The 24,875-nt window shown below is 50.0% G+C and overlaps 1 long non-coding RNA gene across 5 annotated transcripts in view; it reads right to left on the bottom strand.

Annotated features, from left to right (window-relative positions):
* LOC102956089 overlaps window positions 1-24,875 on the bottom strand; it is a 156,493-nt gene that overhangs the window by 74,229 nt on the left and 57,389 nt on the right. For all 5 annotated transcript variants that reach the window (XR_001510306.2, XR_006215889.1, XR_006215890.1 and 2 more), the window contains exon 2: window positions 17,909-18,030. This is a non-coding gene — a long non-coding RNA (uncharacterized LOC102956089). The remainder of the gene's footprint in view (window positions 1-17,908; window positions 18,031-24,875) is intronic.

The raw sequence follows: 24,875 nt of genomic DNA, 5'->3' as shown, positions 1-24,875 counted from the left end.
GCCTGGGTTACCAACGCACTCGTCCATCTGTAGGATGGCACCGAAACGAATCCTCAAGTCCTCCCTTCGTCCCACATAGCAGACAATCCCAGAGTCACAGGTCTGAGTCCAAAGCTTCAGTGAACTCTGTCACAAAGGGCCCAGAGGATGGCAGTCCGGGAGAGAAAACTCCGCTGGCTGAGCCATCGCCTGCCGGGAAATCAGGGCTCATCCTAGTTCCTCATTCAAGGCACACACCCTAACTCCCAAGGCAGTTCGAAGCTTGGGGTTGCCCAACTCAGGCAGGGGACGCGGGGCACGCCGGGTCCTCCTGCACACCCTCAAATCCCACGGGCTGATCCCTGGGAACTCTGAATGTTACCCTATATGGCAAAAGGGCACTTTGCAGACGTGATTAAATTAAAGATCTTGAGATGGAGAGCTCGCCCTGGATCATCTGGGTGCACCCCAAGTGTAATCATTAGGGTCCCTGTAAGAGTGAGGCAAGAAGGCCAAAAGAGAGAAGGTCAGGGACAATGGAGTCGGATGTCAGAGTGATTCATTTTAAGACGGAGAAAGGGGCCACAAGCCAAGAAATCCCGGCGACCTCTGGAAGCTGGAACAGTGCAGGCAGCTGAATCCCCCAGAGCCTCCAGGAGGACCCCCCCGTTTGACATTAGCCCAGTGACACCGATTTCAGGCTTCTGGCCTCCACAGCTGTCAGGGGATACATTTGTGTTGTTTCTAGCTACCAAGGATGTTTCCACAGCCGTAAGAAACTACAACACTTTGCATGGGGAGAAAAGCAGGAAGGGAGAGAGGGACCAAGGGGCTGACTCATCACATCCCAGGAACCCAGACCTCTGCATCCTGCTGGGAAACACTCTCCTGGCCTCCCAACGCGAGCACCTCCCTAAAATCCACAGGAGGAAAACACCGGGTCCTCCAGGGTTCAGCAGAGCCCCGGGACAAGCCTGTGATCCTTCATTAGCTCCAAGAGGGCCACTCAGCCACCCTCGGCCTCCAGCAGGTAGGGCATTTTATGGCCTTCCAGAACCCCGAGCTGGCTTAATTGCCTCCGAGGACGGCAGCGAGCCTGGACGGCTGAAGCGTGCACTGGTGAACCTCCACGGTGCCCATGAGTTCAAACTCACTTATCCAGTGAACACACACACACTGGCCCTGTGCTCCAGGCATTTGATCACAGAGCACGAGGGACACTGGGCTGGGTCACAGGTATCTTTCAAAAGATGCACAAACCCAGGTGGAAACCAAATGTTTCCTGCTGGCTCATTTTGTTCCAGCCTGGGCCCGAATGTATTTACCTCAATTTCTCAGCACGGTGGGGTGTGGAGAGGGGGAGGGGGGATGCTCCAGTCGCTCACTGTGGGGGCAGGTAATTGGTGCAAAGCCCTATTTACTGAAATAGCTTTCTTCTGACACAGAAAAAAAAAAAAAAAGTCCCGAAATAAAGGGGCCCGTGATTGTTTGCTTCCTTTTGCTTTTTTGGTTACAACAGTAAAAACTGTCCTTCAAACAGAGTCCCAAAGGACATCAGAGCTTGACAATGACGAATGGGGAACAGATGTTTCTGGGCCATCAGAATGACAGCTTCCTCCTCGACACGTGGGCTCCGGGACCCAGGGACGGGGTCACCGTCTGGCCTTGGAGGCCAGACAGTCCAGACACTGGTGGCCAGGGCTCGAGATCTGAGGGTGTGCAGGAGGACCCGGCACGCCCAGTGTCCCCTGCCTGAGTTGGGCAACACCAAGCTTTGAACTGCCTTGGAAGTTAGGGTGTGTGCCTTGAATGAGGAACTAGGATGAGCCCTGATTTCCCGGCAGGCGATGGCTCGGCCAGCGGAGTTTTCTCTCCCGCAGGCCTATGAGGCAGGTCTCAGGACCTATGAGCCAGCTCAGCAACTCTGTGCCACTGTGGCACGGCACTTTCCGGTCACTTCACTCCCTGCCCCATGTCCCTCTCCCTGGGACGCACCCCTCCCCCACCTCCGGGCTGGCAGGGTATGTGGAGATAGGCACAGGGAGTGGGGATGGGGCTACTATTAACCGCCTCTTCCTACTATGGGCCTCCTCCTCCCGGGCCTCCCCTGCCCCATTCAGCACCGGCCTCATCCCAAGCCACCCCCCACTTCTCTTCCATACCCCGCGCACATGGGGTTCTGCTGCCCTGGCCTCGGAACATTCAGTCAGAGCCTCTGGGGGGCTGGAGGGTCCCAAGAGGGAGCAGTGGACATGGTCAGGAGTACTCCCAGGGCGGCCGGTACAGGAGGCTTGGATGTGGGAACAGTGGCCAGGTGCACTCCCGGGGTGGCAGGCACGGGAGGCGTGGGGAGCCAGAGGAACCCTGGCAGGAACTCAGGAGCCACTCCCTTGCCTGCCAGCGAAGCAGCAGCCCGAGTGGAGCTGCCCCACACCTCACCTTCCCCTCCAGGCTCACAATATCCCGCGCGTGGCCAACGGACGCCGCCTGCTCCTCCATTCCTAGTAGGAAGCACAGAGACCTACTGTAGGACAGGTTCTAGATGCGAGCCGTTAGGAGACAGGCTCTGGAGGACAACTCCCCGGGTTCAAATCCCAGCTCCGGGACTCACCCTTCGCGTGCTTCAGCGTTTCATAAACTCTGGGTGCCTCACTTTTCCCATCCTTAAGTGGTGAGAAGTTTAGAGCTTTTCCCTGCGAAGCTGTTTATGAGGATTAAGTGATACAGGGCCCGTCAAGGGCTCAGCGCGGGCCTGATCCAGGCGAGTGCCAGGTGCAGATGGAGAAGAGAGGAGAGCTGAGCACCTGACCTAACGGATGGAGCAGAATTAGAACCCGGGCGGCTGGACAGTCTGTCCATGAACGCACGGCCCCCCACACCCGTCAGCCTTCAGCGCACACGCCTGGGTCTTGCTGTCCACACTGCCCCTGAGCACCAGCTGACTTCAGACGGGAAGGCTGCTGGGAACAGCGTCATGGCACCATGAGTGCTGTGCAGAGGGGCAGGGGGACGAGGGGGCGGCTGGAGCCCAGTTTGCTCTTGCGAAGCACTTCCTGAACTGCATATTCAGTTACCACAATATGAGTCAAGGTCCCTTTCAAGTGGCTTGCTGAGCTTCCCTCTGATCTGGCACAGCCTCCCCGGGATGGACAGGCAGCAGCCTTTCCTGATGAGCTGTCAGGCCCCGCCGGGACGCCCCTTTACTGGGCGCTGGCACCAGGCCCTACGCAGGCACTGATTTGCTTTCCCTACAACAACCCCGTAGGGCAAGGTCTGCTCTTGTCCCCGTTTTACAAATGGGGACACTGAGGCTCAGAGAGGTTGGGTCTGAGGTTGGATCACACAGCTGGTGGGGGCCAGGGCTGGGATTTGAACTCACGCCTGTCTGGCCTTCACCTGCCCCATTCTTCTGCCGGGCTCACTGTAGCGAGAGGAGGCGGCGTTCACCTCCCCTGCCTGAGTCAAGGAGAGGTCTGGCAGCTTTCTTGGAGTTCTTTTGCAGGTCAAGGCTGGGGAGGCGAGATTGTGGAGAGGGAAGGATTAGAACCAATGTCTGCCATCCCAGGAGGAAACAGGGGATTCTCTAGGCAGGAAATACAAGAGCCCCACTGATGGGCCAGGGTCCCCCTGTGCACTGATTCCCAATAAGAAAGGGGTCACTCTGCCCACAAAGGATCTCATCTGAAAGACCGAGGTTCCCTGGATGAGGGAGACAGCTACAAAAGGCTTTCGCTAAAGCCTGGCTTCAGGACCAGGCACACGCCTGAGTGGAGGGGACGTGGGGAAGGGTCCTTCATCCTGGAATGGGGGCAGAGGGTAGGAGGGGCGGCAGCTTTGCCAGGAATGCACAACCCAAGACCTGTGTGGGTCCTGCCCCAGGGGGTCCTTTTGGGTCCCTGGACAAGAAGGAGGGATTCTCAGCGGCACTTAGGAAATGAGGGAGAAAAAAGGAAGCAGGTGCGTTTTGAAATAAACACAGCCTGTGGAATACCGACACTAGCCAAGAAGGTCTGAATTGTGCTGGTGGGGATTCAGGTCTTTGTTTTTGCTTTTGTCATTGTTGTTTTGATTCAGCTCAGGGGTTTTCTTCCTAATGACTACGAGGAAACTCCGAAGGCTATTAAAACAACAACAGCAAAAAAAAAAAACGGGACAATAACAACAGCTCAACAAATCTGACATTTTCAGCCAACTCACCCATCTGTTGAAATGGAAATGAGTCCGAACCAAAAGTCACATCTTTTCCCCTTCTGCTGCCCTCTCTGCACAACTAAGGATTGCACACAGAAGTCCAACAAAGTTGGGAGACTTGAATGACTTACCTTCCTATAGAGATAAAGAATGTTCATCAGTATATTGAAAGCCCTGAGAAGTCCTGCGGTCATAGAAATAGTTTGACTATTTCCCAAGATCCCCAAACTTACTAGTCCAGAAAACTCTTTTTTTTCTGGCAAAAGGCCTATGTTACCTCCCTGTGAAGCACATACTGAGACCTGCTGGCCTGGCCATCTGTGGGGTGGGAGCAACATTGATCCCAGTGCTTATTTAGCAGACATGAACTTCTGCCTAACTGTAAGGGCCCTGGCACCTAGTCTTGCCCTGACAGTTTAGCCAGACCCAATGTTTAAAACCTTAGGGTGTTGATAGCACTTTTAATGATGGCTTGGGTTGAAACTAATGGGGTCTCAAACTGTGGCCCTTGGGCCAAATCTGGCCCACTGCCTGTCTCTGTAAATAAAGTTTTATTGGAACATAGCCATTCTCATTCCTTTACGTACTGCCTATGGCTGCTTTTCGTTATAGTGGTAGAGTGGAATCATTGTGACAGAGGCCATAAAGGCCTGAAAAGCCTACAATATTTACCATCTGACCCTTCAGACAAAAAGTGTACAGAACGCTTGTTTAGAAAAGAATCAGAACTCCCTTGAAATACTAACTCTGTTGAAGCCTCAATATCAGGCAAATTTTAGATTCTAAATCCTGTAATTTGGGCCAACCCAGGTTCTGTGGTTAAGTTGTTGATGTAACTGGCCCACCCAAGGGTTCAAGTGTAAAGGGGTGTGTGTGTGTGTGTGTGTGTGTGTGTGTGTGTGTATGAAGAGGATGCAAGTAGGAACGGAGTGGGAAGGGAGAGGTTTTATTGCTTAAGAATATTGAATTTGGAGTCAGAGCCTGGCTTAGATTCCAGCTCCATCACTGGGCAAGTTATGTCATCACATAGGCCTGCTTGATTATGTGTAAGAAACATGGAGATAATGTCTCTGGCTGGACAGGGCTGCTGTGGACAGTGAATGAGATCGTATATGCAGAGCCCCTCTGCCACCTCACAGAGGGCTCGGCCTTTTTGGTTAAATGTACCCAGGGTGTATGAAATGCCCGACAAATATGATTCAGGGCCGTATTCCAGGGGCAGGCAATATCTGGGCGAGACAAAATCCCCTTGCGTTCCTGGTTGGATGTTAGGCGCTAATTCGGGTCACTTCCCAAGTATGACTTTCTGCCCCGCTGGCAAATGCCAAGTGAGGGCACTGATGATCTCACACATAACTAGGGCACGTCCAACTCCTCCATGTACAAACCACGTAACCACCCGGGAAGCAGACGGCCCTGCAAGTGTAACCCACAGACTGAAGATGACCCATGGACAAGTGGCAAGGTGTGCGTGGCTTCTAGGCTGGGATTCACGACGCAACGCTGGGGATTCCAAGGGCAAACTTGAGCAGACCCGCTCTCTGTCAGCTGGCGAGGTCTGCCCAGAGAGACGCTAGTGTTTATCTGCCACAACCTTTAGGTTTTATTACACTCAGTTGCCTTGTATATTTAATAGGGAAATTTGCTGAAGTGGTTACTAAGCCACGAGGAAAAAAAAAAAAAGGAAGGGAGTGGGGAGCTTCTCTCCGACCCTATAGTCGGCAAAGCTGCCTCATTAATCAGACCTGCACTAGGATCCAGCGCTGTTCATGTTTAGGGCATTAAAACTCAAAGCTAAAATTGTAGCAGGAGGTAATTTGAGTACATGCAGCCTGTCTCTCTGCAATAGATTTATGATGTTTACCCAACAATGGATGGGAACTTTCAGGGAAAGAAGGGTTTTGCCCTCCTCCTTTTCAAAATACATCGTCAGCCCACAGTGATCAAGTTCCCAATTTTTGTGTGAGTGTGTGAGACTTAAAAAAAAAAAAAAGAGCTGCAGGGGTGATAAAAGCAGATCTTGTATTTAATTTTCAGCAATCTGAGCACCGAGGAAGGATGATTGGAATGAGCTTTCCGGGAGACAAAGTGTTCTTGTGATGCTCTCACCCTGCACCCCTCTGCTCGAGATGATCTGCCAAGTATCACCCGCACCCCCGCTGCCGAATCCGAGACAGCTGGCCACTGTGCCTCAACAAGAGACTCGGAGAATTCCCGGCAAACGTCTCCAGGTTCCAGGCTGCGACTCTGCTGTCAGGTGCATCATGGTTATAGTCCCTGGGGCTGAGTGCCAGTGAGTCCAGAAGAGCAAGACCTCCTATTTTCCAAGTTTCCCCACCTGCCTTCTGGGCTGAAACTCAGAAAGCAGGAGATGCCTCTCACAGAGAGGAGGGAGAGGCACGGCGGCTCCGAAGGGAATTCCTTTCTAGAAGGAGGTGACTCTACCATGCACAGGGAGCACAAGGAGTGGTCAGCCTGCGTGTGGACAGGGAGGCAATGAAGTGCACCCAGGAGCACCCATCTCCCTGGCGGCCGGTGATGGGAGCCAGGTGGCCATGGGTGCCTCCTCCAAGTCTTGCCGGTCTTTGGTTGTACAGCTTTGCCTCAGACCTGCCGGATTGGTGATAGGTTGGGGACAATCATACCCACCAGATAGGGCTGTTTCACAAATTAAATTGAAATTTTTAAAATATTTGGTTAAACCAACCCACTCTGAGCGTCAGCTTCGCCACTTCCTAACTGGGTCTCTGGGCAAGTTGCATGCCCACCCTGAGACTTCATTTCTCTCTCTCTCTCTCTTTAAATGATTGCTACTGAATCTGGAGCTCCAGATGATTAGAAATACATTATATGCTTTTTTATTTTGAGAGAGGGAGAAAGCACAAGTAGGAGGGGGCAGAGAGAGAGAGAGAGAGAGAGAGAGAGAGAAACCCAAGCAGGTTCCACACCGGCAGCGCAGAGCCCGATGCGGGGCTCAAACTCACGAGCCGTGAGACCATGACTTGAGCCAAAGTCGGATGCTTAACCGACTGAGCCACCCAGGCGCCCTTTCATTTCTCTGTCTTAAAATGAGGATGACGTTGCTACGTGCCCCATGGGGCCATGGATGAGTGTATGGAAGTGCTTTTGAGAACAATATAGGCTCATAGATTTTCAATAAATATTACACTCCTGTCTCAATTTGATAGAAAGATGCGTTTCTCTTTGAATTTGGATGGGTGTGGTGGGAATCAGAGATTGTATTTTATGCCAAAGTCACAAACGCTTTGCTACACGAGGGAGGCCTTTTTCCAAGGCGGGATGGGGGAGGAGGTTAGGAGAAGGAAATCGAAGGAGTTTCAAATGTGACTAACAGTTGTAATGATGAGGTAATGGGGAAGATTTATTCGCCGACGGAAGGAATACTTTTAAATCTACCCTTTTCCATAATGGGGCCCACTCTTACATAGACTGCAGCTTACATACAAGTATTTGTGTAATTTTGCAAAGAACGCTCAGTGTAGAAACACACACAAAGGAATGACATTCAGAGACACGACTCATGTTGCCTTTGCCTTAAAAGCACCCATTTCACCGTCTGGCTGGAGAAACACTGGCTTGGTCATGACCCAGGAACCCAGAGAGGAGGGGCCTTGTAGACACTAGGACCAACCAGCCAACAAGAACAGTGACAATAAACACCACCACAACAAAATGACTCTTTTCAGCTTAGTGCATCTTAAAACAGCCCCCAACTTTCCAACTTCAACAGTTTGAAATGAATCAAGGGGAAGAAAAGATAGCATTAACCACGCACAACTGAGTTTCTCAAAAATATCTTGGGGCACCTGGGTAGCTAGCTCATCGGTTAAGTGTCTGACTTCGGCTCAGGTCATGATCTCACGGGTCTTGAGTTCGAGCCCCGCGTCCGGCTCTGTGCTGACAGCTCGGAGCCTGAAGCCTGCTTCGGATTCTGTGTCGCCCTCTCACTCTGCCCCTCCCCTGCTCACGCTCTGTCTGCTCTTTCAAAAATAAATACATGTTAAAATTTTTTTAAAATAAAATATCTTATTAACACAGCTTTCCAAATAAATCCTCTAACTTACCAGTCTCAACAAACTTGCAGTGACTGATGCTCCCTGTCGTCTAGGAAGGACACAGATGGGGAAATGAATGACATTTCCATTCTTTAGTATTCATCTGATGTCCCACCTTGTTTGCTTTGAGCTGTTTGCAGAGCTTTTGGGATGTGTGGAACCGTTTGCTAGTAAGGCCAGCTCAGGCCTTCCAGAACGAAGCCTCCCAACGAATTGCAGAGGAAGAAGACCTTCAGTTCTGTTTTTCTGCAGGGTTGACTCATATGTGTGTGTGTTCATAACATTTAAAGAAGTAATGTGCCTGGAGAACAGGAAGGGAGCTGCTTTACAAGCAAAGATAAGATGTGATTAGAGGATGAGGTTGATCAGATAAAGATACCACACACACAATTTGGATTTTAGCCGGTTCTTTAATTTATTCTGAGAGGAAAAGGGGGGGAGAAGGATGAGGACCGAGAGCGTTAGGAATTGGCTTCTCACGAGCTGCCTCTCTTAACACGCTTTGTGGGTTTTTTTCAATCCCATCTTTAAAAAGATGCGGCCATTTGTTTCCTCTTCTGGGACTCCCTCTCCTCCCCTTCATCCTTCTTATAAGAAGGCGGGGAGAAACTTCCTTAGAAGTCCTATCTGTACCACCCTATCTCAGAAGACTTGAAACATTTATTCTCAATGTCCTCAGTTTTCCCTCCCCATGGGACCATTATTTGAAAGAAATTCCACCAGCATTCAACCAACAGGCACACATATCGTAGGTGCAAACAGTGAGGGGCAGGAGAGTCATTCCAAGACTGGGGTCTCCATCAAGTCTTCTGAACCCAAAGGACGTACAGTCACCTGTTACGACGTTGGTGGGACTCCATCACAATCTGAGCATGGAGAGGGTTTCCTCTTTCCCTCTATTTCAAAGCATATTTTGGATCTTGTGGGGTTTTTGTTTAAAGTTTTTAATTTTAATTCCCGTATCATTAACATGCGGTGTTATATTACTTTCAGGGGCACAACAGAGTGACTGACATTTCCCTGTAACACCATGTGCCCATCACAAGTGCACTCCTTAATCCCATCCCCCTACCTGCCTCCCCTCTGGTAACCCTCAGTTTGCTCTCTACAGTTAAGAGCCTGTTTCTTGGTTTCTCTCTCTCTTTTCGCCCCTTTGCTCATTTGTTTCATTTGTTAAAATTTCCATATGAGTGAAATCGCATACTATTTGTCTTTCTCTGACTGACTTATTTTGCTTAGCATAATACCCTCTAGCTCCATCTGTGTCATTGCAAATGGCAAGATTTCTTTCTTTTTTATAGCTGAATAATATTCCATTGTGTGTGTATACACACACACACACACACACACACGCACCCCTTTTTTATCTGTATCCGTATCATTAATGAACACTTGGGCTGCTTCCATACCTTGGCTGTTGTAAATCATGCTGCAGTAAACATTGGGGTGCATGTATCCCTTTGAATCAGGTCTTGTATTTTAACAACAACTCCATGGGGCTTGAAGCCAAAAAGTCGTATCTTCATTTAATAGCTAAGGAAATCGCAGGGCAGAGGTTAAATGACACTTTCAGGTGGAAAACTTGTGCTAGAATCCGTGTCTTCCCCGTTCTGTTGGTTCCCTGTCATTGTTGCATTTATTATACAATATTCTTGGACAATCCACTGGCAGGGACAGTGCCTGTAAACAAAACACTGCCTGCCTGGGGAGAGAAAAGTAGTATCTTGCATATTGCAAGTCTATTTCACGGCTCGCTCTGAGGTCAGGACCTCCGATGCCCTCTTGACTTCCATCCCAAGACCTCAGAGGTGACAACGGATGGAAATGGAGTGAGGAGATGAGCATTTAATCAGAGTCCACAGGGGAATGGAGGGCGGAAAGTTACTAATTATTTTTGAGAGACAGAGAGAGACAGCATGAGCGGGAGAGGGCAGAGAGAGAGAGAGAGGGAGACCCAGAATATGAAGCAGGCTCCAGGCTCTGAGCTGTCAGCACAGAGCCTGACGCGGGGCTTGAACTCACAGACCAAGAGATCATGACCTGAGCCGAAGTCGGTCGCTCAACTGACTGAGCCACCCAGGCGTCCCCTGGAAAATCACTAATTAGAAACAACTTGGACTTTAATTGAATTCTTCTTCTCATTTCAGAAACCTTCCATAGAACGATTCCCCTCCCTCCATTGTCTTTGTAAGTTTTGCTGTTTTTGAATTGGTGTATTTCTATATTTTACAGTTTTCCTTTTCAGAAATTAGAATAAAGCAGTTCTTGGTCTCCTGAAGCAGATTTTGAGAAGCAGCAAAGTGAGGTTTTCAATCATGCACAAGACTGACAATTTAGCTAATAAAAATCCTTTTCCCCCCCCCCCCGTTTCCTCAAAAGTCAGTTCTCAGAAAAACAATCATTTATTCTACCTACCCTGTTTACCAGCAAGGTTAAAAGTTCAGGCAAAGAAAGACATCAAAATATTTACATTAAAGCAAATCGATGCTTCTATACCACGTCTGGCTCTGCAGATTCGGAATCAGGGCCTGTCACGCTTGTCCCAAGAAGAGGAAGCAGAGTTCTGGAAGGCTGGTCCTATGTTTCTCCAGCTCTCACTCGCGCTCTCTCTCTCTCTCTCTCTCTCTAAGACTATTCTCCTTTTCTGAGACTGCTGTCTTGGCCCCCCTGCCTTTTAGATCTTTTCTTCCTTTTCATATTTTATATTTATAGCTTAGGTCATTAGGACCCTACCCAAGTATTTTCACTGACGGTATGTTCCTACTATTTCCTGATATATTTGTGTTTTTTTTAATCCTCAATCTTTACAAATGAAAATAATAATGATCACAGCCACCATAACTGAATCTGTACATTATGCTTTCATGCATTACTGCAAACAGCCTCCTAGTTGACAGGGTGAAGTTGGAAACCAAAGCTCAGAGATCCCACAGCTTGCCAGGGACCAGGCAGACCAGAACTGGGGGCGTGTCTGCCTGAGTCTTGTAATTAATGGGGTCTCCATTGTTCCAACCCTAAAGGAAAGGCCCCAGCACTGGCCATGCCTTCAGGGGCCATGACTGTCTTCGGAAGAGACGTGTCAAGGAAAGTGAGGTAGCCTTTACCTAACAGGAGCAGTGCTGTTGCCGAGGGACCGCACGTGAGGGCTGGGGCAGGGGCCATGCGGACAGCAGACCGGGCACCAGCTGCTCGGGGACCGGGTGGGTCACCCTCATCTGTTGCCAGCATATTGCAGCCCCGTAGATCCCAGTAGCCCAGTAGATCCGTGGTTGGATCTATGTCAGCATATTGCAGCCCAGTAGATCCATGGTTGGCCTTGGCTGCCTGTGCAAGAAAAGGCATTGCTGTGGGTGCCAGCAGGAGAGGTAGTGCTGGGAAAGGAACTCAGCTGTCCTCCAGCACGGACACCAGACACGACACTTGGAGGCCGATGCGCCCCTCGACTGGCCCTAGGTCAGCGAGGAGGGCAGGAAGATGGGGCCTCTGTTCAGGTGATCCTGTCCCGGGTACATCCTTCCTGAGGTGCTGCCTCCTCTTCGGGTGGTGCCATGAGGAGTTCTGCGGGACTCTGAAGAGAGCCCCCCAATAAGGGGTGTGCTCAACACCCGTGCCGCGCACAAACACACCCACCCACAACCCGCACACATCCCAGATAACCCGCTTACCCACCCGCCTGCGCACAGCAGGGACTCCCACGGTATACACAACACGCCCGCCCCCACGCCCCCTCCACCCACGCACAGACACCCACCACGCACCCCGCGGCACGTACACAGGTGCTCGCGCACTACCGACACCCACGGTCACCCCCCCCCCCCCCCCACACACACACACGCATGCACGCGCACACGCTCATGCTCAAGCTCCCGTTGTTGACTGTGCTCGTGGTAAGGCAGCCATGCCAGAACCGGCGATGAACCGCCAAATAGCTTTTCCTTCTCAAAGAGATGACAGGAGTGTGGGGGAGTTACGGTCGGTAAAGTAACTTCTGGAGGAAAGAAAACAGCAGATGGACGGAAGGTAACCTAAAGACAGTGACCGATTACAGGGCTGTGTTCTTCCGCCTCTAGAGGTTCCAAAGATAAAAATAATGGAGTAAGAATGGTTAAGGGCTGCAGGCGGGACCCTGTTTTGGATGCCACATTTCCCTCCTTTTTGCTTTTCTTCCTCAAACAGCAGCAGCAACCCCTTCTACTGATGTAACTCTTTTTATGGTTTCTTAGCCCAAATACCCTTCTCCGTCCCCTTGACTCTCAAACAGCCTCACTGTTTGCTGAGGGGTGGGGGCCTGCCTGGGACCCCAGAGAGTCTCTGACTGATTCCCCCCAAATTCCCCAACTAGCTTCTCAGAAGAATAAAGACCAAATTCACTTTACCAACATTTCCTCACCACCTACGTAAGGCAGGCACACGTTGGGCTCTGGAGGTAGAAGGTGTTACCACAGAGCTCTGACCTCAAGAGGCCCAGAGAGCTGAGCTCTAGCAGTTGTGCTCACGGGTCTTCTGGGATCTGGTGAGAAGGCAGATTCTGATGCCAGGGGCCAGGGCGGGACCTCTGCCTTTTTTGACCTTCCAACCACACTTGGAGTAGTGGGCAGTTTGCAGAACCAAAGTGTATCCACATCCTGCCCCCCACCCCCCCGCCCCGCCCTGCCAAAGACCCTCTGCTAAGAGGGCAGGAGGCAAGACCAACATGGCTGCCAGTGTTGAGGGAGGAAGGAAAAGGCTCAGGTAGCTGCTGCGGGGGCCTGAAGTTCTGCTCAGCGGAGGGGGTGCCCAGGACTCGGCAGGGACCCTTGGACTTTTGATTGCCTTCTGTTTTCAGTTATGTTTAGCTATCTTTCCTCTGTCACTTACCAGTCACACTCCTTTTTTTTTTTTTTTTTTAATGTTTTATTTACTTATTTTGAGAGAGAGAGGGAGAGAGCATGAGCAGAGGAGGGGCAGAGAGAGGGAGAGGAAGAGAATCCCAAGCAGGCTCTGCACTGTCAGTGCAGAACCCGATGCAGGGCTTGAACTCACACACCCGACCGTGAGATCATGACCTGAGCCAAAATCAGGAGTCGGACGCTTAACCGACGGAGCCACCCAGGTGCCCCGAAACTCAGTTTTCTTAACTGAAACAAAAGGATAATAATGCCATCTCTGGGGCCTGTGATGAGGCCTGGAAATACAGCAGACCCTTGAACAACATGGGTTTGAACTGAGCAGACCCACTTATACCTGGATGTTTTACAGTACAGCACTGTGATGTATTTTCCCTTCTTTGTAATTTGCTTAATATGGCTTACTGCCTAATAAAAATAATACATATAACAAATAAAGTATGTGTGAATCAACCGTTTGTTGTTGGTAAGCCTTCCGGTCAATAGCAGGCCATTAGTAGTTGAGCTTTGGGGGGATCAAAAGCTATAGGCAGATTTTCAACTGTGTGGGGCGTTGGTGCTCCCAACCCCCATGTGGTTCAAGAGCTAACTGTAATGTGTGAACCACCAAAAGTTGTGTCCCGAACAAATGAAAGCCTCAGGTGGTAGCTGGGATTGTTCTAGGTGCACGTTTATTCATCCAACTACTTAAGTGACCGTCCCTGAAAAGGCGGTACCTGTTGTAGACCTGGAAAAAGTGAGGCAGGGACCCCAGGTTAAAGGAGAGCATGTCCCACTCATCATGGGGACCCAGAGTGGCTTTTGAGGTCCTGCTACGTCATGTTAAAAGGGAGGCAGACCCATGATTACAGAAGTGAGAGCATAATGCATAGGCAGACCTCCAGGAGGTAATCCACTTCTCCTGTTTGGAGACATCAGTCCTCCGTGGACGCCTGTGACTCAAGGCCAGACGTTCTCCAGGTTGACTCCCTTCTACTGGGTAAAAGCAAATGTGACTCGAAAGGAGCTCAGTGTTAACAAAAAGACATGTAAATCTAGAAATTTGAGGTCAAGCCATTTGTCAGAAAGCCTCAGCAGAGATAAGCATGTTGCCGCTCGCCCAGGCTATGAAACCCTCACTGCTTTTGAAAACTGAGTCAAAGAACCCTGCGTGGGGATTCACGTGAAGGAAGCTGGGCACAGCTGTTTCAACTACAGTGCCTTTCTGAGCCAGATGCCCACACGTGGAGCAGGGCAAGAAAGTGGATTGTTTTCACTAAGTTTTCATCCACTGGATTCCTTTCTCTTACTGGCACATCTGATGAAAAGGGAGCATGGGGGCCAAGCAGCATGAGGAGGGAACTCCCTAAAGCCCCCGTGTGACCACCTCAGCCAAGGGCACGTGCACGGAGCCACGTTCTTGCTGGGCTTGAAGGATGCGCACCTCTAACTCCAGAGCAACTTGCAGACATCTTCGAGATACTGAGGTGCAAGGGAGAGGGGCTGGAAGGCTGGGAACGAGCAAGTATCACCGCCATTTTCCGAAGGAACGGGTTCTAAAAACTACAGAAGAGCAGACTCACTCCAGTTTCCGGACAAACCCAGAAGAGGCATCAGACAAAGTTCACAAGCATTTGGGAAGAAAGTGGTGGTCTTTAAGAGGCACCACGAGTTCTCTAAGAGAAAGTCATTCCATGCTAACCTCATTTCCTGTTTTGACGAGCTTCACCAGAACAGTCGATTAGGGGAATGCCCCAGAAAGTGCGTCTTGCTTTCAGTAAAGCATCTGAAAACCTCTCATCGTATCCTAGGTACATAAGATACCAAAGATGGGCCAGATGATGGAATGACCAGGAGAATTCACAGTAGCTGGGACAACCTTCCCAAAGAGGTCAGACCATGGCATTACCTCGGTCCTGCTACCTCTACTCCCATGCCCGCTGCTGGAGATGGCCATCCTGGCTAGGCCACCCACTCGATCTCAACACAGACTCTTGGGTGTTTTCTCCCCACTGGCAAGTGAGGTTTGAAACGATTCTCGGCAGCTCTACACGTAGAGAGAGTTGAAGGCTCCAAGGTGGCCGTGTCGGTCTATGGCTTCTTTTTTTTTTTTTTTTTTTTCGCTCCAGTTCTGTCCTTTGGAGGGAAGCAGAGCTATTCCCATGGAGACCCACAGGGGCCCTGTCCTCTGTTCTGTCCCACACTCCACTTTAAAACTAACTTGGGGGTGAGGGTGGGGAGACACTGAAGGTGTATTTATCACATTTGCCAGTCACACAAACCTCTGAGGAAAAAATGGCCTCCAACCATCAACTCGCAGGAGTTAGAAAGCTAGGGTGAAATGAGACAGAACAAATGTGAAGCCTATGTCCTTTTGAAAAACACAATCCCCTGTAAGAGTGCAACATTCAGGTATGTTTGGTTCTAGCTATGCTGCTACGTGCTTGAGTGTGACCAGAGAGGACAAAATAATGCCTCAGAGTCTCCGCTTTTACTATTTAATTCTTTCCACAATATTGAGCTTTTGCTCAGGGTGTTAGACAGGCAGTAAAAACCCTTTCCCTACTTAGGTTATGGCCTTGTTGTGAGGACAAAATAAGTCAGAGGTGGTAAAGTGCTTTGAAAAAGGGAAAGCTTCGAAATTCAAAATAGTATTATTATTTGTTGTAAGGTGCTTTCCCTCCAAAAAAAGAAAAAAAACTCTGACAGTCTCTGAGTGATAAGCAGAAAATGATTCAGCTCTGGCTTCTGCTTCTCCAGCTGTAACCCCAAACTGGCTGAGCTGGCTGAGTGGCCTCAGTGAGCCCATCTCAAAGCCTGAATTCCTACAGAACTCCAAACTCCTGCAGCACTCCAACCCTCCCCACCCCCCCCACCCCTTGGCAATCTGCTTTTCCAAAAGTTCTTCCTGGAAGGCCTGCTTCCCACTGTCCTACATTCTGGTAATGAAACAATCACTCAGACAGCTCCCTTTCCAGAGCTGGGGCTTCAAAGATGCAAACTGAAGGAATAGCCAGAGTCAATGCCAAATGACTTGAGTCAGAGCCTTGGACCTTTGTAGGTATTGTAAATTCTTCCGGATCCTACCATGCACTGCTTTGAAAGCGTGTCGTTCTTGCTGCTGCCCAAGCCCGGGCTCAAGAGGTGGATGAAAAATATATTGCAGGCCCAAGACAGGAGAGCAGGCCCTAGTCAAATTAACAGACTGAGATAATTACCTTAAACTTCCCTTTCATTCAGTGTAATTTCACTTGGTGGTTATAGGCCTCAGAGTTCACCCAGACAGAGCTGTCTGGTAGAACTTTCTGTGATGATACATGTGTTCTAGATCTGTGCTTTCCAATGCAACAAGCACAGCCCCATGTGGATGTTTACATTTAAATTAACTAAAATAAAAAGGAATTACAAATGTAGCTCCTCAGTCACACAGCCACGTTTTAAGTTTTCAGGAGATACATGTGGCTCGTGGCTACTAGCCATATTGGGCAACTTGGCCCCAGATCAACCGTTCTTCACCTTGGCTACATGACAGAATTACCTGGGCATTTGGAGCCTGGACATTTGGATTTTTGAAAACTCCTGGGTAATTCTGACGTCTGGCCAGGGTTCAGAACCATTGCCCCATCCCCCTAGAATTGTGCGTTCAATTTATTTTTTCTCCTCCTGTTGTTCTTGAGAACGAAATATACCAGGACAGGGATGTGTCTAAAGGGGTTTCGGTATGTGTGAGCACCCCATGGGGCACGTCCATAAACCCACAACTGGGCTTGGGCTCTGTGTATTCTCAGGGGCTTTGCCTGTGTTTCCCCACGATACCTTTCTGCACTGCCTCCTCAGAGTTCTAGACTCTGAAAAACAGATCTGGCAGAGAAGGGAAAGGAACCTCAGGGCAGGGTGGGATCTTTGGGATCATCTGGTCTTCTTGGTGTTCTGCCGAGGAAAGTAGCACCTAGAGAAGTTAGATGATTCACCCAGGCAACAGCTTGCAGAGCGAGGACAAGGGCCCCATACTCCAGACTCCCCACTGAGGACACATCCCTCTGCTACATGGTTGCCTTTAATCTTCCAGGAACATAAGCAAATGAGATTTAACCTAAGGACATTGATTTGCAAGGCAAAACTTGGTTTCAGGTGAGAATCTGATTATCCAGGTAATAGAGAGTTTATGATCAACCTTTCCTGCCGCCCAGTATACTGACAGAAAGCCTGTGTCCCCACCTTGGCCACTCCATTTACCCCCTTAGATCACCAGAGGTAAATGGATTCACAATTTCCTCATCCGCCAAACAGTGGTTAGAATACTGGGCAACTCAATATCACAGAGTCAGTGTGAGAAGTGATAAGATGATGGATCCAGTCAACACATAATTATTGAGCAGAGCGCCAGGTGCTGAGGACAGACTGGGCAATGAGACAGACTAGAATCTTCCTTTATTGAACTGAAATTTGGAAGGCAGGTAGAGAGGTACACGGCCAATTAATGAGTGAACAAACAGCATAACTGTTGATATTGGTAAGTGCTGGGAAGGGGGAGGGACAGAGTGGGTCCCATCCAACTCAACTCTAGAACATGCCATAACAGTATGAGCCCAAGAAACCTCGTGGAACGAGGGTGACTGATGCGCGGGGGAAGAAAAGGAGGCAGCTGAGAAGACAGAGCTTTCCAGTAGAAAGCTCAAAGTTAGTGATGATTTGAGTGTGATCATTAACAGGCCACGATTAGAGTAGGTGTGGAAAAAGAGTTCCAAACGTCTTCCGGGGTTTAGTTAGGATCAAGCCCCAAGGGAAACCCTTCACCTGCACTCTGGCCGTGGGCAGCAGGTGGAGGCACTGGAGGGGGCCGAGTCCTGACTTTTCTGTGTCTGTGTCATTTTCGATCAACTGCGTCATAGAGCTTCTTGTTTCACCTCCCAGTTATTCTGAAACAAAAACATGCATGAAAAACACAGGTCACTGCCAACCGCATTGAGAGACAGTCACTCCAGTACATGGAAACCGAAAAGGGAAAGACAGATCATAAATGCCACAGTGAGCTGGGGAATCAAATTTATCACCACCTATTCAAACAGCGATAATCAACGAACATTGCGGGCGGTGATGATGGGGGGGGGGGGCGGGTGGGCAGCAGGGCGTTCGTTTAAAAATAATTCACAAGAGACAGAAAAGGCAGATGTTCCCAGAAGCCCACTACCTGTTTACTGAAAGCTGAAGTTAGTTCTGACCTTCTGGGTCAGGGTCTACTGCTGGGGCACATTGAGGCTCTTCCCCTACGTGCTCCTGTTGGCCTTGTTAAAGGGTCACACAGGACTTTCAGGACAAGTCTGGTATTTGCTCAGTGTTTGCCCAGGTGCTACACCGAGCAGCACTCCTCAAGGGTCCAAAGAGACGTGAGAGAGGTCACCAGGGAATTGCAGCCCAGTGAGGAGGGACAAGGAATATGGAGGCTGAACGTCTGGTCCCCTGTCCTCTTTCCATCCCAAGAGAGTTAGCCTCCCAGGTGCACCAAAACATCGCAAATGGAGTGACTGGCACCAAGGAGTCTCAATGAGGTGGAGGGAGAAGGGGCCCCTGACCATACAAAAGCCCTGAGGACAGCAGAGGGCTGAGACAGCTCTAAGGACAGAGGTTCTAATTGAAACCACTTTGCCACTTGAGACCAGTATGGTTTGGCTCCCAAGCAGCAGGTTGTTTGCGGAAGCTTATTCTCAGTTCCCAAACAAGTGAAAGGATCCTTCCAAAGGCAGGCAGAGGGACAGGTCAATGCAGGAATATAGATGATGTCCCCTCCCCCAAAGATCATGGCCCTGCAAGCCAGCTTTGCGTTTAAATCTGTGGCTCAGACATTCCAGGGGAGGAAGAGAAGGCAGGAGACAGAACTGCCATGGGAGGGAGGTCAAATCCACACCGGTCTGTGCTTTTGCAGACATATTCTCTGACCGGGCACTGCTTGCTGATGGGCAGAGAAGATACGGGCTCTGCCTGTCTACTCAGAGCTTCCTTGGGTTTGCCGTCCCCTCCATGTGCAACCTGCCCAAGATGCAGCCCTGAGTCTCCCAGGAAAACCAGCTGCCCCTGCCCCTTCCCATTTCCGGACCTTTGTTAATGGCGCAAAATTCTCTGTAAAAAGGGAGGAAAGGGGTGCCCGATTTTGGAAAAACTCCATCCTCCCCCTAGAGATTCATTCACAATGCACAGTAGCATACAAAAGACGCTGAGAAGTTAGGAAATAAAGAAAACTGTTGAAATTCATTCATTGTGTGCTTCCCAAACCCTTTTTGCACAAGGAGACTTTGGAGCCTTTGCCGGCAGAGTTCTACTGAGTTGGCAGAGTTTCAAGCTCCCCTTAACACTCATCGTCCCTGCTGTTCCCAACACTCGCGTGGCACTTGTGATAGTCTGCATTTATTTCTGGAAACTCTGTATTGTTGTTCCTTCTACCTTTCCCCTAACCTTCTGTGCAAATGCGTTAGCTGATTCACATCAACTCCTGCAGCCTGAGGGTTTTTGTTATTGTTGTTTTGCTTTGTTTTGTTTTGTTTTTTGTCAAGGGCCCCATTTGCCAGTGGCAGTGAAACACCGGGCTTTCTGAAAGGTGATAAATCTGGCTCTGTGGTATCTGACATTCTGGGAAGAGCGTTGCCCAGATGAATCTGTTGGGAAAACCAGCTTCCTGATTTGTGTCCTATGAGCTGGCATTTTCTATTGTGGCTTAACGTCTGGAAACTGACCCCAAGATTTCTTATGCAGTGCCTTCCTGGGCGGGCAAAGGGAAAATAGGAGCGAAGAAATGTGTCAGCCAGGGAGAAGGGTGCAAGGGAAAACCTGGGTCCTCTAGTGTCGCCGTTGAGATAGAGAGATGGCTTAGGAACTTGTGCTGTCCTCCAGTTACCCCACTTCTGAGGGATGAAACACCAAAGTATGACAGCCCGGGCAGACTTTAGTAACAGACATCCAACCATGCAGACCTTGACCAAAATCACAGAGTGAGACGTGGCAGGGCTTTAAGGATCACGTGCTCAACCTTCATTTTACAGGCACCCGAAGGGAGGAAGTTGGCAACTGTCCTAAGATCAGACTGGAAGGGACCCTACTGGGACCGAGATGTGGATCCTTCCTACCTAGTCCCTAAATTCAGAGCTAGCTTGTTCAGGAGCTCTTGCATGGATAAGTAAAATCCATAATGGCTCCATGTTGGCCTGCTATGTAGTTACCATTCAAAAAACAACCTAGGAGAGCCCATTCAGGAACTTTAAAAGATCTGCCCCTAATTAAGAGCCAGTCACACATGTGGCTTCCCACATGCCAGCATCCACTGATAGTTGGTGGAAACCACCAGCCTCACATTGGACAGTCCCAAAGGTCACATGTTCTTCCTGTGCTCACTCCCAGTCTGGCTGAATTACATCTCTAGTATTGAAGGGCCCCCCAGTAGGTCTCCCCCTGCGCGCCCAACTTCACTTTCCTTCAGATCTGAGGCATGGCCCCGGGGTCACAAACATCACACTGCAAATACAAGCCCTCGTCTTGGACCCGAAATGGAGCCCAGGCGACCTTCTGGATGTTCCCTGAGCTAGCTCCCGGATCCTTCCCTTTCCGTTCCTAATAGCAGAGGAAAGGCTCCAGGCATGGGAAACTGAGAAGGGGGAAGAAAACAGTAGCTCAGACATCCACCCCCAGACCAGATGGTTCACTGGATGGTTTCACCCAAGCCTCTTTCCCAGGCAGTAAGGACCGGGGCACGGGGGCGGGGGAGCAAAGCCAGAGACTTCAGTTTGCTGTAACATCCATGGTGCTGTCAATGTCTCACCGCTGAAAGGCCAAGCCAGAGCCCCCAGCCACCCATGTACAGAACACACACTTGAGCCTGTTCTGCACCAGAGTCTTTGTCAACGCTTGGGAAAATGACAGGCCAGGCACTCACATCCTGTTCGTGCTGACTCATGGTGGAGTCTGACAGGGTTGGGAGCCAACTTTTTGAGATTTCGAAACAGCTGCCCAGGAGGATAGAGTGTATTCAACAACACCAAGGTGTCCAGCTCTTGGGACTGCACTGTTTTCGTTTCTCAGAAAGTTAAAACTGCGAGGCCACAGCCAAAAACGATCACAGATTAACTTCGGAGATAAGTGATACGGGTCCCTTGTGTAAATTATTAGGCTTCTGGGCTGCCAGACATGTCAGGGCAGGGGAGGGAGAAACCCACGCTTGAGGGGCCCCCCTTCCCTGGTTTCTGAAGGGGGCTCCCATTTCTAGAGCCAAAGCCACGTAACTCTGAGCAGACCGAGAGCCTTTCCTGAGGGGATGTCCCCTGAGAAGCAGTTTTTGCAAAGTGTTCCACGCATCATTACAGACCTACACGTGGTTCAGAAAAGACTCCGTGTCCCTCAAAACCCCTGTTAGCAGAGCACGAGCCTATCCCCGGGCTGCCCCAGAACACACCCAGGTCCTCTTGGCCACCGTTTATCGGGCACATCCCATATGTCAGACACAGTTTCAGACGTGTGCCCTCCCTTAAGCGTGGCATCGGCCCTCTCAGGTTGGCGCTACTAGGCTCCTCCCTCCCACCTGGAAGACAACAGGGAGTTCTGCAAGTAGCTGGTGAAATGGTGCCAACCACCTTCCCACCTCGCATCCCGATCAAGATGTTCGGCCCCCTTTCCGGGCTGAACAGGAGCTCACAGGTGATTCAATCAGCTCATTCCCCCATGGATCTTGGAAGTTTGCCCATCTTTCGGTACAGAGAGGTGCCTATTAAATGCCTCCCTCCATCTGTACTGAAGATGGAAATGGAGACAAGAGTGTTGGGCAACCCAAGGGTGGCCCTCACTGGATTATTTCCTGGTCCAGTCCTGCCACCCCACCCCCTCGCCTTGGCCACTTTCACTACCCTTGAGATAAAACCCACTTTTCAAAGAACTAAACCTCAAAACCATTTTAGCAGACCTGTAGTCTGGTTGACGCCGTGAAAGTCCAAAACTACGGGTAAACTTGCTCTCTAGTTACGAAGAGAGGCAAAACTCTGAAGGACTGGGTTTATCGTAGAGGCAGTGCCGAGCACACGAAGGGACTTGGCGCTGGAGGGAAAATGGAAACAGCCAACAGGTCCATCAGACATTGGCCTTTTAGGTATTCCCATCACCCACGGCCCATGGCCCTAACCAGTGTTTCTCAACACGCGTCTTTGGACGAGCGGCATCACATCACCTGAGAATTTGTTAGAAATGCAAATCTGCAAGCCCTTTCCCGGAACTTCTAGATTGGAAACTTTGGCAGTGGGGCCCAGGGATGTCTCAGGGTGGTTCAGACACACACCTAAGAATCCCCAGTGGTGACTGATGTTCAGAAGACCTAGCGATGCTCTTGGATAAGGAGACATGGGCTTGGTCCCTAGTGACCGCGGGTGACTGCACATTGGCCATGTACTGACATTCTCCGTTTAGTCAACTGTTCGCAAGTTCTTCACCGGATGGTTCTCTCCTGAGATCCCCACGGTGGCAGGAAAGAGCCAGCAACTCAGAGGCTATTTGAGACTTTCAACAAGTTCTTGGAGTGACCTGGGGAGGAAGGTGGGTACGATGTGCCCCTCGATCTCCTTTTTTGGGTACTGCTCATCTGCCTGGCATAGGCTGAGCCCTTTGGGATACTAAACCTGTACCAGTGATTACCCTCCCCCCCCCCAAGTCATCACATTGCTCTCTCAGCCAAGCTGCAGGCCCCCTGCCCCACCGTGGCCCTCCTTTCATTCGCTCTCAGTATGTTTTCCCTGAGGAGGATAATGTTTTCACCAGCTTGACCCTCCTTACTGCTACCCTGGGAGGAGCGGTGGGGGCAAAACCCACTGGGCTTCAGAGCTCTGCTCGCACCGACACCTGGCACCAGCAGAAGCCCACGACCGGGCAGGTAGGCGGCAACGTGACCAGGTGCCCCTGGTCACGCCCCCCCCCCAAAACATTAAAAACATAGTTTGTTTAATATTAAGAAAGAAAAACACTAACCCCATACAGGAAGTATGAAAAGAAGAAGAAAGAGGAGGAGGAGGAAGACACTGAAAGTGGCAGAGAGGGAGGTGCGCACAGATAACAAGATGTTCCTCAGCTTCCACCGTCCGCCTCGTCGGGGTGGTGGGAACAGGTAGGGTAGGGCACTGGGGAGGCCGGGGATTTGCAAGGGTGGGGGAGATGGAACAGAGAAGGGGACTATGAGTCACGAGGCCCAGCCTCGCCAGACGTAGGGCACGTCCCATTCAGGGCCCTCTCTGCAGGTGTGGCCGTCCCAGCCAGACTTGGAGAAGACACCTAAAATGGAAACTGCCATTTGAGATCACCCCACGCACCCAGTGCCTCTCCTGTCCCACGTTCTGCCCCGCTGTGCATTTCGGGTGAAGACACAGGAGTTACCAGATCATGATCACCTCCCCGCACGCCCCTACCAGAGGTGTAAACCAAACAGCAGTCAGCCAGGGAGAAACCCCCGTGCTGAGCCTTCCATGCAAGCTGGCGGCTACGCAGACCTTCAGGACCGCAAGGCCAGACGGGCCTGACCTGCTCTGGAGTGACGGACACTGACGTGAGGCCACCCAAGGCAGGCAGGAGTCAAGCCAGATGCTTAACACAGAGCCACTGGCCCTCTCCGAAATACGGCTCAGCTGGATTTTGAAAAATGGGGACACGGGACTCACAGTGTCCACCCAAGGATTAGAATGAGGAAAACCGGTGAGGCTACAGAACATTTCCTCTTTCACAGCCTCAGACAGCAGGAGAACAGGAAATAGGAGCCCTCCCTCTGCCCGTGATCAAATATAAATACGAACACTGTAAAATATGCACGCGCTGAAAAGATACCAATCGAAAGGATTTCAAGTCATTGCTATCGCTGTCAAAGAAAGCCCTTGGTCTTAAAAAAAAAAAAAAAGGAAAGAAAAAAGAAAAAGAAAGACAGAAAGAAAGACAGAAAGAAAGAAAAAGAAAAAACTGTACAACCAAGTCTCAAAATAGAACCAAAACCTGCAAATCATCCTCCAGAGTGTATTAGGAGCCTATGTCTTAGCAGGCTGTTGAAAGGTTAATAATTTTCCTACCGAAACTGAATGTGGGTTGTGAAAGAACATTAAAATGAAGAAAATTTCCCCGTGGCTGCTATTTTATTATCACCAAAGCCATCAAGTTTCAGTTTGAGTTATTTGTATTTATTTGTGAAAACAAAGATTAGATAAGTAGAAACATAAGCCTCATCCTAATTATTGCCCTGGAGTATCTGATTTTTAAGACAGAAAAATAAGACCATCACACACACGCGCGCGCACACACACACACACACACACACGCAGGCATGGCAGGAGAAGTCAAAACAACGGAGAGGAGAGAGGGTGCCGTTGTCTTTTTCTATCGCTTGAAAAAATGTATTGTCTCGCGTTAAAACCCTGATTATGTTTGCACAGTCTGTGAAGCTACAGGAGAGTCGATGTGTACATTTAATTGTTGGCGTTTTTCTCAACTGCATGCTCGGGGAGAGAACTCTTTTTTAAACTGCAAACTGTAATTTTTCTTTGACACTTGCAAAAAAGTTAGTGAGAGCCATACAAGTCAATGGTGAAAACCTGAAACAATGGCATTTCAGGACTGCTTTAAAAGATCAAATTGTGAGCTTTGAGACATTTACAAGCAGGTGGAGCCTGAATGAGACGTGGGGTTTAGGGGCAAAGCTGGATTTCAACTCAGATGTGTCTCAGAGCCCAGGTGAACAGCTTTGTTTTCTGGAGTTTTAAAA

Source organism: Panthera tigris, chromosome A3 (genome assembly GCF_018350195.1).
Source record: "Panthera tigris isolate Pti1 chromosome A3, P.tigris_Pti1_mat1.1, whole genome shotgun sequence".
Lineage (NCBI taxonomy): Eukaryota > Metazoa > Chordata > Mammalia > Carnivora > Felidae > Panthera > Panthera tigris.
Note: the sequence above shows the minus strand (reverse complement) of the source record. Positions and strands in the feature narration are given on the sequence as shown.